This window comes from Rhipicephalus microplus, unplaced genomic scaffold (genome assembly GCF_043290135.1).
Source record: "Rhipicephalus microplus isolate Deutch F79 unplaced genomic scaffold, USDA_Rmic scaffold_373, whole genome shotgun sequence".
Lineage (NCBI taxonomy): Eukaryota > Metazoa > Arthropoda > Arachnida > Ixodida > Ixodidae > Rhipicephalus > Rhipicephalus microplus.
In genome coordinates, this window is record NW_027464937.1 from 75001 (window position 1) to 87500 (window position 12500).

Here is a 12500-nt window from a genome sequence, read left to right on the forward strand (position 1 = left end):
CTGGCGGCCCACTCACTCGATCGCCATGTCTGTTTGCCACAGTTTTCCCGGTGGTGCCGCACCCGGGCTCGCCCCGGCTGACGCAGTTTTCGCGCCGCCCCGGCTGACGCGGTTTCGTGCCGCCCCGGCAGACGCGGTTTTCGCGCCGCCCCGGCTGACGCGGTTTTTGCGTCGCCCCGGCTGACACGGTTCGGACTTTGCACTTTTCGGCTGTGCCTGGCTGGCGGCCCACTCACTCGATCGCCATGTCTGTTTGCCACAGTTTTCCCGGTGGTGCCGCACCCGGGCTCGCCCCGGCTGACGCAGTTTTCGCGCCGCCCCGGCTGACGCGGTTTCGTGCCGCCCCGGCAGACGCGGTTTTCGCGCCGCCCCGGCTGACGCGGTTTCGTGCCGCCCCGGCAGACGCAGTTCGGACTTAGCACTTTTCGGCTGTGCCTGGCTGGCGGCCCACTCACTCGATCGCCATGTCTGTTTGCCACAGTTTTCCCGGTGGTGCCGCACCCGGGCTCGCCCCGGCTGACGCAGTTTTCGCGCCGCCCCGGCTGACGCGGTTTCGTGCCGCCCCGGCAGACGCGGTTTTCGCGCCGCCCCGGCTGACGCGGTTTCGTGCCGCCCCGGCAGACGCAGTTCGGACTTAGCACTTTTCGGCTGTGCCTGGCTGGCGGCCCACTCACTCGATCGCCATGTCTGTTTGCCACAGTTTTCCCGGTGGTGCCGCACCCGGGCTCGCCCCGGCAGACGCGTTTTTTTTTTTCTTTCGCCCTGGCTGACGCAGTTTTCGCGCCGCCCCGGCTGACGCGGTTTCGTGCCGCCCCGGCAGACGCGGTTTTTTTGCACCGCCCCGGCTGACGCGGTTTTTGCCGCCCCGGCTGACGCAGTTCGGACTTGGCACTTTTTGGCTGAGCCTGGCTGGTGGCCCACTCACTCGATCGCCATGTCTGTTAGCCACAGTTTTCCCGGTGGTGCCGCACCCGGGCTCGCCCCGGCTGACGCAGTTTTCGCGCCGCCCCGGCAGACGCGGTTTTCGCGCCGCCCCGGCTGACGCGGTTTTTGCCGCCCCGGCTGACGCAGTTCGGACTTGGCACTTTTTGGGCTGAGCCTGGCTGGCGGCCCACTCACTCGATCGCCATGTCTGTTTGCCACAGTCTTCCCGGTGGTGCCGCACCCGGGCTCGCCCCGGCAGACGCGTTTTTTTTTTCTTTCGCCCCGGCAGACGTGGTTCCCCCCCCCCCCCCTTTTCGCTCGCCCCGGCTGACGAGGTTTTCGCGCCGCCCCGGCTGACGCAGTTTTCGCGCCGCCCCGGCTGACGCGGTTTCGTGCCGCCCCGGCTGACGCGGTTTTCGCGCCGCCCCGGCTGACGCGGTTTTTGCGTCGCCCCGGCTGACACGGTTCGGACTTTGCACTTTTCGGCTGTGCCTGGCTGGCGGCCCACTCACTCGATCGCCATGTCTGTTTGCCACAGTTTTCCCGGTGGTGCCGCACCCGGGCTCGCCCCGGCTGACGCAGTTTTCGCGCCGCCCCGGCTGACGCGGTTTCGTGCCGCCCCGGCAGACGCGGTTTTCGCGCCGCCCCGGCTGACGCGGTTTCGTGCCGCCCCGGCAGACGCAGTTCGGACTTAGCACTTTTCGGCTGTGCCTGGCTGGCGGCCCACTCACTCGATCGCCATGTCTGTTTGCCACAGTTTTCCCGGTGGTGCCGCACCCGGGCTCGCCCCGGCTGACGCAGTTTTCGCGCCGCCCCGGCTGACGCGGTTTCGTGCCGCCCCGGCAGACGCGGTTTTCGCGCCGCCCCGGCTGACGCGGTTTCGTGCCGCCCCGGCAGACGCAGTTCGGACTTAGCACTTTTCGGCTGTGCCTGGCTGGCGGCCCACTCACTCGATCGCCATGTCTGTTTGCCACAGTTTTCCCGGTGGTGCCGCACCCGGGCTCGCCCCGGCAGACGCGTTTTTTTTTTTTTCTTTCGCCCCGGCTGACGCAGTTTTCGCGCCGCCCCGGCTGACGCGGTTTCGTGCCGCCCCGGCAGACGCGGTTTTTTGCGCCGCCCCGGCTGACGCGGTTTTTGCCGCCCCGGCTGACGCAGTTCGGACTTAGCACTTTTCGGCTGTGCCTGGCTGGCGGCCCACTCACTCGATCGCCATGTCTGTTTGCCACAGTTTTCCCGGTGGTGCCGCACCCGGGCTCGCCCCGGCTGACGCAGTTTTCGCGCCGCCCCGGCTGACGCGGTTTCGTGCCGCCCCGGCAGACGCGGTTTTCGCGCCGCCCCGGCTGACGCGGTTTCGTGCCGCCCCGGCAGACGCAGTTCGGACTTAGCACTTTTCGGCTGTGCCTGGCTGGCGGCCCACTCACTCGATCGCCATGTCTGTTTGCCACAGTTTTCCCGGTGGTGCCGCACCCGGGCTCGCCCCGGCTGACGCAGTTTTCGCGCCGCCCCGGCTGACGCGGTTTCGTGCCGCCCCGGCAGACGCGGTTTTCGCGCCGCCCCGGCTGACGCGGTTTCGTGCCGCCCCGGCAGACGCAGTTCGGACTTAGCACTTTTCGGCTGTGCCTGGCTGGCGGCCCACTCACTCGATCGCCATGTCTGTTTGCCACAGTTTTCCCGGTGGTGCCGCACCCGGGCTCGCCCCGGCAGACGCAGTTTTCGCGCCGCCCCGGCAGACGCGGTTTTCGCGCCGCCCCGGCTGACGCGGTTTTTGCCGCCCCGGCTGACGCAGTTCGGACTTGGCACTTTTTGGGCTGAGCCTGGCTGGCGGCCCACTCACTCGATCGCCATGTCTGTTTGCCACAGTCTTCCCGGTGGTGCCGCACCCGGGCTCGCCCCGGCAGACGCGTTTTTTTTTCTTTCGCCCCGGCAGACGTGGTTCCCCCCCCCCCTTTTCGCTCGCCCCGGCTGACGAGGTTTTCGCGCCGCCCCGGCTGACGCAGTTTTCGCGCCGCCCCGGCTGACGCGGTTTCGTGCCGCCCCGGCTGACGCGGTTTTCGCGCCGCCCCGGCTGACGCGGTTTTTGCGTCGCCCCGGCTGACACGGTTCGGACTTTGCACTTTTCGGCTGTGCCTGGCTGGCGGCCCACTCACTCGATCGCCATGTCTGTTTGCCACAGTTTTCCCGGTGGTGCCGCACCCGGGCTTGCCCCGGCAGACGCGTTTTTTTTTTTCTTTTCGCCCCGGCTGACGCAGTTTTCGCCCCGCCCCGGCTGACGCGGTTTCGTGCCGCCCCGGCAGACGCGGTTTTTTGCGCCGCTCCGGCTGACGCGGTTTTTGCCGCCCCGGCTGACGCAGTTCGGACTTTGCACTTTTTGGCTGAGCCTGGCTGGCGGCCCACTCACTCGATCGCCATGTCTGTTTGCCACAGTTTTCCCGGTGGTGCCGCACCCGGGCTCGCCCCGGCAGACGCGTTTTTTTTTTTCCTTCGCCCCGGCAGACGTGGTTCCCCCCCCCCCCTCCGTCTTTCTTTTTGTTTTTTTTTTCGCCGCGGCTGAAGTGGATTTTTCGGTGCCTCGACGCCCCGGTAGTCGCGGTTTTTCCGTTTCCGCACGGCCCCGGCTGACGCTGCTCGGTCACAGTCGCCTTTTGTGAGGATTGCAGACTTCTTGAGCGCGGGTGTTTTTTTTTTGTTGTTGTTGTTGTTTTATTACGCATTCGCTCCAGCAGACGCTGTTTAGACTTTTTGTTTCCTCTTTTATCCTGCGACGAGGTGACGAGGTTTATTCGGTGCCCCGCCGCCCCGGCTGAAGTGATTTTTCCTGTCCCGTGCCGCCCCGGCTGACGCGGTTGGGACTTCGCGTTTGTTCGGCCGCCACGGGTTTTGGCGCACTCGCTCGGTTGCTTGTTGTTGCCACTTGTTGCGAACCCAGGTTTCTTGAGCGAGCGCGGGCGTTTTTTCTTCCTTTCTTTCTTTGTTCTATGTGTTAGCGAATCGGCCTTTAATATCACACGAGGACTCACAACCAACAATTTTCAGTTTGAAGTGTAAAAAATCTGCAGGTGTTGACGTAACTGACTTGCCCCGTACCCTTGAGTACATCCATGAAGTTCTCGTAGTACTACTAAATCGCATTATTCCAAGTGGAGAAATTCCCATAAACTTGCAAACCTCTACACGAAAATCGGTGCGCGTGATAAAGTTGAAAATTATCGTCCGATATCAAATGTGCCTTCTATAACACAAATTCTAGGAAAAAAAAAAAAAACACTTGTTCGCCGTTCTCTGCGCCGTGACTGGCAGCACTCCGGCGAAGCGAAACGGGGTCGATTCGAGCACGATATCGGCGTCTTTCGACGTGCTCGCCGGCGACCGTCGCACGAGTACGTCGCACGAGCGCGTCTGCCGGGGCGCCGTTTGCGAAGCCGACGCAAAAGTGGGAACCGCCGCTCGGATGATCGCCGCTTTCGGCAGAGTGAGTGTTGGCACTCCGGGGAAGCGAAACAGCGTGAATGCGCCCACGAAATCGGCGTATTTTGAAGTGCCCGCCGGCGACCGTCGCACGAGTACGGTAAACCGCGTCAGCCGGGGCGTAGTTCGGGACGCCGACGAAAAAGTGGGAAGCGCAACTCGGATCTTCGCCGTTTTTGCAGGAGTGAGTGGCGGCCCTCCTGCGAGACCAAGAAGCATCGATTCGTGCACGAATTCGGCGCCTTTCGACGTGATCGCCGGCGACCGTCGCTCGAGTAGGGCAAACCGCGTCTGCCGGGGCGGGCTTCGGGACGCCGATGCGAAAGTGGGAAACGCTGCTCGGATGTTCGCCGTTTTTGGCCGAGTGAGTGCTGGCACTCGGGCGAAGCCAAACGGGGCCGATTACGGCACGATATCGGCGTCTTTCGACGTGCCCGGCGGCGACCGTCGCACGAGTACGGTAAACCGCGTCAGCCCGGGCGGAGTTCGGGACGCCGATGCGAAAGTGGAGAACGCCGCTCGGATCTTCGCCGTTTTTGGAGGAGTGAGTGGCGGCACTCCGGAGAAGCCAAGGAGCGCCAATTAGCGCACGATATCGGCGTCTTTCGACGCGCTCGCCGGCGACCGTCGAACGAGTAGGGCAAACCGCGTCTGCCGGGGCGGGGTTTACGACGCCGACGCAAAAGTGGGAACCGCCGCTCGGATGTTGGCCGTTTTTGGCAGAGTGAGTGCTGGCACACCGGCGACGCGAAAGAGCGCGAAAGCGCCCACGAAAGTGGCGTATTTGGACGTGCTTGACGGCGACCGCTGCAGGAGTACGAAAAACCACGTCAGCCGGGGCGAGCGACCCACGGCGGTCTGGGTGCTTATCGCTGCTATTATAGGGGCACCCCGGCAGACGCAGAAAAAAAAAATTTTTTTTCGACCTTCTTTTTTGCTGGTCGAGCTCGGGTAACCCAGGTCGCAATGGGAGCCGCGCACGAAAGCGGCGTCGCGAGACGCGTTCGCGGTCGCTAGTCGCACGAGCTCGGCAACCGCGTCAGCCGGCGCGGAGTTCGGGATGCCGACGGCTAAGTGGGTACCGCTGCTCGGATGTTCGCCGTTTTTGGCCGAGTGAGTGCTGGCACTCCGGCGAAGCGAAACGGGGCCGATTCGGGCACGATATCGGCGTATTTCGACGTGCTCGCCGGCGACCGTCGCACGAGTACGGCAAAGCGCGTCTGCCGGGGCGAGGTTTGCGATGCCGACGAAAAAGTGGGAAGCGCCGCTCGGATCTTCGCCGTTTTTGCAGGAGTGAGTGGCGGCCCTCCTGCGAGACCAAGAAGCATCGACTCGCGCACGATATCGGTGTCTTTCGACGTGCCCGCCGGCCACCGCCGCACGAGTACGGCAAACCGCGTATGCCGGGGCGGGGTTGGCGACGCCGACGCAAAAGTGGGAACCGCCACTAGGATGTTCGCCGTTTTTGGCAGAGTGAGTGCTGGCACACCGGCGACGCGAAAGAGCGCGAAAGCGCCCACGAAAGTGGCGTATTTGGACGTGCTTGACGGCGACCGCTGCAGGAGTACGAAAAACCACGTCAGCCGGGGCGAGCGACCCACGGCGGTCTGGGTGCTTATCGCTGCTATTATAGGGGCACCCCGGCAGACGCAGAAAAAAAAAATTTTTTTTCGACCTTCTTTTTTGCTGGTCGAGCTCGGGTAACCCAGGTCGCAATGGGAGCCGCGCACGAAAGCGGCGTCGCGAGACGCGTTCGCGGTCGCTAGTCGCACGAGCTCGGCAACCGCGTCAGCCGGCGCGGAGTTCGGGATGCCGACGGCTAAGTGGGTACCGCTGCTCGGATGTTCGCCGTTTTTGGCCGAGTGAGTGCTGGCACTCCGGCGAAGCGAAACGGGGCCGATTCGGGCACGATATCGGCGTATTTCGACGTGCTCGCCGGCGACCGTCGCACGAGTACGGCAAAGCGCGTCTGCCGGGGCGAGGTTTGCGATGCCGACGAAAAAGTGGGAAGCGCCGCTCGGATCTTCGCCGTTTTTGCAGGAGTGAGTGGCGGCCCTCCTGCGAGACCAAGAAGCATCGACTCGCGCACGATATCGGTGTCTTTCGACGTGCCCGCCGGCCACCGCCGCACGAGTACGGCAAACCGCGTATGCCGGGGCGGGGTTGGCGACGCCGACGCAAAAGTGGGAACCGCCACTAGGATGTTCGCCGTTTTTGGCAGAGTGAGTGCTGGCACTCCGGCGAAGCGAAAGAGCGCGAATGCGCCCACGAAAGTGGCGTGTTTGGACGTGCTTGACGACGACCACCGCAGGAAAACGAAAAACCACGTCAGCCGGGGCGAGCGACCCATGGCGGTCTGGGTGCTTATCGCTGCTATTATAGGGGCACCCCGGCAGACGCAAAAAAAAAAAAAAATTTTTTTCGACATTCTTTCTTGCTCGTCGACCTCGGGTGACCCAGGTCGCAGTGGGAGCCGCGCACGAAAGCGGCGTCGCGAGACGGCTTCGCGGTCGCTAGTCGCACGAGCTCGGCAACCGCGTCTGCCGGGGCGGAGTTCGGGACGCCGACGGCTAAGTGGGAACCGCCGCTCGGATGTTCGCCGTTTGTGGCCGAGTGAGTGCTGGCACTCCGGCGAAGCCAAACGGGGCCGATTCCGGCACGATATCGGCGTCTTTCTACGTGCTCGCCGGCGACCGTCGCACGAGTACGGCAAAGTGCGTCTGCCGGGGCGGGGTTTGCGACGCGTACGCAATAGTGAGAACCGTCGCTCGGATGTTCGTCGTCTTTCGCCGAGCCAGTGCTGGCACTCCGGCGAAGCCGAACGGAGCCGATTCGGGCACGATATCGGCGTCTTTCCACGTGCTCGCCGGCGACCGTCGCACGAGTACGGTAAACCGCGTCAGCCGGGGCGGAGTTCGGGACGCCGATGCGAAAGTGGGAAGCGCCGCTCGGATCTTCGCCGTTTTTGGAGGAGTCAGTGGCGGCACTCCGGTGAAGCCAAGGTGCGCCAATTCGCGCACGATATCGGCGTCTTTCGACGTGCCCGCCGGCCACCGTCGCACGAGTACGGCAAACCTCGTCTGCCGGGGCGGGGTTTGCGACGCCGACGCAAAAGTGGGAACCGCCGCTCGGATGTTCGCCGTTTTTGGCAGAGTGAGTGCTGGCACTCCGGCGAAGCGAAAGAGCGTGAATGCGCCCACGAAAGTAGCGTATTTGGACGTGCTTGACGGCGACCGCCGCAGGAGTACGAAAAACCACGTCAGCCGGGGCGAGCGACCCACGGCGGTCTGGGTGCTTATCGCTGCTATTATAGGGGCACCCCGGCAGACGCAGAAAGAAAAAAAAAAAAAAAATGGGGACATGGCGTGCGTCACCGTGCGGCTTCGCAGCGTTGCCGAAGTCGCCGAGCCCTTCGACTGAGCCGAACGGCGGACAGGGAACGTTGGTCGGCCGTTCTAACCTGTCGGTGCCACGCCGAGACGTCGTTAAGGAAAACCGCGTCGTGGGCCTCTACGACGCCGTCGAGTCGTTGTACGTTTGGTGTCCAGCGTGTCGGCGGCGAGTAGCGGACACGTCGTTCACGACTTCGGTCTTTCGCAGTCGACGCGAACTTGCGGAGAGTCGTGGTGCCTCACGTTTTCGGCAGAAACCGCGGCGGAATTTTCCCGTGCGTGCGCGCACGACCTCGGTGCTGTGCCGTCAGCGTAGTGTTGCACAAACTCGTGGCCTACCCAAGGTGCGGTACGTTTGCGGCCGTATCCTCGGTGGGAATTTCGTGAGTAGGGTCGCAAATTCTACGACCTCGGCGGGTTTGAGAGCGACGTAGACTTGTGGCACGCTCAACGTGCCACACGTTTCGGGGCACACCCGCGGTGAAATTTTCTCGAGTACGCTCGTATTAGTGCCCAAGGAGGTCTGGGTACTTATCGCTGCTATTATGTGGGGGTTCTCGTGAGCGGCGTACGCGAAAGCGACCGGGTGTCTGATATGCGGCGGGCTTCGGCCTCGTCAAGCGTGTCCTCGGGTCTGCTCCAGGGGAATCCACGGCAGTCGTCTGCAGCCTCATCCGCTTGATGCGTTAGGGGCTGGTTGTCGGACGGTGCCGTTTTACCACGATATCGAGGTGTGTTCCGTGTCGTCCTCGGGCGATTCAGATGCGAAAGCGCCGAAGACGCGGGCGTGACCCGTCGTCTGGCGGCTTTGCAGTCTCGGCTCCGTTGCTAGTTCCGGCCGGTCCACCGACAGTGCAGCGGGCTTGGGCAACCCGCACGGCGCGACCGAGTCGATGCAACGAAAAAGAGCGAGCATGAACGTGCTTCTTGCCGCACGGCTCCCACTCGTCTTTCGGGAAGGTTGTGCCGTAGCGAGCTCGAACGCCGTCATCTCGGAGTGCAAAATAAGCGTGTTGGGGCGCCTGAAGGTGGCCTCCGCCGCACACAGACTGCGTCCGGCCCGCCGAAGGCGAGGACGGACGCGCAGTCGAACGATTACCTGGTTGATCCTGCCAGTAATCATATGCTTGTCTCAAAGATTAAGCCATGCATGTCTAAGTACATGCCGAAATAAGGCGAAACCGCGAATGGCTCATTAAATCAGTTATGGTTCCTTAGATCGTTTCTTCCTACTTGGATAACTGTGGCAATTCTAGAGCTAATACATGCAGTGAGCCTGGAGCCCTTTGGGTAACGGGTGCTTTTATTAGACCAAGATCGATCGGGTTTCGGCCCGTATTGTGTGGTGACTCTGGATAACTTTGTGCTGATCGCATGGCCACGAGCCGGCGACGTTTCTTTCAAGTGTCTGCCTTATCAACTTTCGATGGTAGGTTACTTGCTTACCATGGTTGTTACGGGTAACGGAGAATCAGGGTTCGATTCCGGAGAGGGAGCCTGAGAAACGGCTACCACATCCAAGGAAGGCAGCAGGCGCGCAAATTACCCACTCCCGGCACGGGGAGGTAGTGACGAAAAATAACAATACGGGACTCTTTTGAGGCCCCGTAATTGAAATGAGTACACTCTAAATCCTTTAACGAGGATCAATTGGAGGGCAAGTCTGGTGCCAGCAGCCGCGGTAATTCCAGCTCCAATAGCGTATACTAAAGCTGCTGCGGTTAAAAAGCTCGTAGTTGGATCTCAGTTCCAGACGAGTAGTGCATCTACCCGATGCGACGGCTCGGACTGAACATCATGCCGGTTCTTTCTTGGTGCACTTCATTGTGTGCCTCGAGATGGCCGGTGCTTTTACTTTGAAAAAATTAGAGTGCTCAACGCAGGCGAGTCGCCTGAATAAACTTGCATGGAATAATAGAACAAGACCTCGTTTCTGTTCTGTTGGTTTTTGGAATACGAGGTAATGATTAAGAGGGACGGACGGGGGCATTCGTATTGCGGCGCTAGAGGTGAAATTCTTGGACCGTCGCAAGACGAACTACTGCGAAAGCATTTGCCAAGAATGTTTTCATTGATCAAGAACGAAAGTCAGAGGTTCGAAGGCGATCAGATACCGCCCTAGTTCTGACCATAAACGATGCCAACCAGCGATCCGCCTGAGTTACTCAAATGACTCGGCGGGCAGCTTCCGGGAAACCAAAGTATTTGGGTTCCGGGGGAAGTATGGTTGCAAAGCTGAAACTTAAAGGAATTGACGGAAGGGCACCACCAGGAGTGGAGCCTGCGGCTTAATTTGACTCAACACGGGAAAACTTACCCGGCCCGGACACTGGGAGGATTGACAGATTGAGAGCTCTTTCTTGATTCGGTGGATGGTGGTGCATGGCCGTTCTTAGTTGGTGGAGCGATTTGTCTGGTTAATTCCGATAACGAACGAGACTCTAGCCTATTAAATAGGTGCGGGGTTCCCAGCACCTTACAACCTTCTTAGAGGGACAAGCGGCTCCTAGCCGCACGAAACAGAGCAATAACAGGTCTGTGATGCCCTTAGATGTCCGGGGCCGCACGCGCGCTACACTGAAGGAAGCAGCGTGTCTTTATCCCTGTCTGAAAAGACTGGGTAACCCGTGGAACTTCTTTCGTGATTGGGATAGGGGCTTGCAATTGTTCCCCTTGAACGAGGAATTCCCAGTAAGCGCGAGTCATAAGCTCGCGTTGATTACGTCCCTGCCCTTTGTACACACCGCCCGTCGCTACTACCGATTGAATGATTTAGTGAGGTCTTCGGACCGATGTCCGGCGCGGCCTTTCGGTTGCGCCGGTCTGTTGGAAAGATGACCAAACTTGATCATTTAGAGGAAGTAAAAGTCGTAACAAGGTTTCCGTAGGTGAACCTGCGGAAGGATCATTAACGGATTGTGAAGGGTGAGCGCCTCAGCTGCGTCTGCGCCCGACACTTTCTGCCGCTGACCCCGTTTGGACGCGGGGTCGGCTTTTCCCCACGGGGCTGCCTGAATGTGGAGCGGCACCCCGTGACAAATTGTTGCGCCCAGCGGACGCCAACACCGCGACCTTGGACGGTCGGCCAGGTGGCGGACGCGGGTACAAACGGCGCAACGCACTCATAGGTCGGCTTTCGACCCGCCACTGCACCGTGGCTCGAAGCGCTCGAAATGCGCGACCCGACCGCTGCGGGACCGCCTAGTACTGTAAACAGGAGCGGCGGAGCGCGAACGGCGAGTCGTGGTTACGTCGGTAGAAGGCGAGGCTGCGCGTTCCCGAAACGCCAGCCGAGTGCCCTCCCGACCGTTCGAGCGTGCAAGAACGAGACCCGACAATCGCGCGGCGACTGCCAAGTACGAGAGGAACGGCACAAGCGTCGGCGGTCGGTCAAGGAACTGGCGATGTGACGGGTCCGCTGTGCACCAGTGCATACCGTCCCGCCGTCCGCGGCAAGCGCCTCCGCGTCCTCGGGTGACGGAGGCTGCCGGTCGGTTCTTGCAGGCGAGGGATCTCGCTGGCACCGGTTCGCGTTGACGCGCGGCCGGTCATGGCACGGCGATGCGACGGCCGAGGTGCGCAGTACTCGATGGAGGAACCGCACGCTCCGATGACCGTCCCGCCCTCCGCGGCGTATGCGTACCGACCGTAATGGTTGCAGCAGCGCCGGCCGGCTTTTGAATTCGCCACACGAAACACGGTGCGAGATCGCGGTTAGGGGAGCGTCGACGTTGCCAGGCGTTTTGCTTGCTGCCGAGGGAAAGGCGGCACGGCCACGTCGCGCTCGTCGCGATTAGCGGGTCTGCGCGCTTTGGGAAGGTGCCGCAACGACTTGCCGAAAGAGGAAGCACGGAAGAACGAGGGACTTGGACGTCCCGACAATTGAACGCACTTGCGGCCAGGCCCTTGCTGGCTTCGTTCTTCCGCCTCGAGTAGGCTCGTACGCGGCTCCGGCGCCGAAAGTGGTCCTTGGCACCGACTTCGGTGGACGTGGGAAGTGCCGCGCAAGTACGGCGCGCCTGGCTCCACCTGTTGGCTAAAGTAGGCAGCCGGATCGGCATTTTGGTGTGCGGTGGCAAACCGTGGATGCGAAAAAAGCTTGTGCGATTTCGTGGAACAAAAAGCGGGGGTCCCCCTTTTTATGCGGAGGAGACCGACCCGCCTGCCGTGGTGAACCGCGACGCCACGGTAAAAACGGGAGAGGCTTGTCGATGGGACCGTGCATCCCGCGCTCCACGGAGGCCGGGAGGCGGCCGCCCGAGGAAATGTGTAGCCGTCGAGGCCCGCATCTGCGTGCACTCTTATCCAAATGGGTGTACCGCAGGCATTTTCTGGTTAGGCGGGCCAATGAGAGCGAGCACACAACGATACCTACGGGTCCGGCTTGGAGAACCGGCTTCGACGCCTCCCGAGTATTTATAGAGGGGTGGACCACGAAAGCACTCGCAAGTAGCGAAAGCGAAACGCCGTCCGAAACACACCGTTTGCTCGATTTGCGGCAGCCGAAAAAGGCGCGGCAGAGTTTTGGAGTCCAAGCGTGCGCTGAAAAGCGCCCTTCTTGGCCACTGTTTGGCCGAGTGCCAGAAACGTTTGGTTTTGACTGTACGGAATTGAACAAACACTTTTTCACGACTCTAAGCGGTGGATCACTCGGTTCTCGGGTCGATGAAGAACGCAGCCAGCTGCGAGACTTGGTGTGAATTGCAGGACACACTGAGC

General features: G+C 61.5%; 2 non-coding genes across 2 annotated transcripts in view; both read left to right on the forward strand.

Moving 5' to 3' along the window:
- Positions 1–8877: 8877 nt before the first annotated feature.
- On the forward strand, positions 8878–10692 carry LOC142794089 (small subunit ribosomal RNA). The gene has a single exon (XR_012892061.1). It is a non-coding gene; the product is annotated as a small subunit ribosomal RNA (ribosomal RNA).
- Positions 10693–12411: 1719 nt separating this feature from the next.
- Positions 12412–12500, forward strand: part of LOC142794097 (5.8S ribosomal RNA) — a 153-nt gene continuing 64 nt past the window's right edge. Inside the window, exon 1 of the ribosomal RNA XR_012892066.1 lies at positions 12412–12500. This exon is cut by the window's right edge and continues 64 nt beyond it. This is a non-coding gene — a ribosomal RNA (5.8S ribosomal RNA).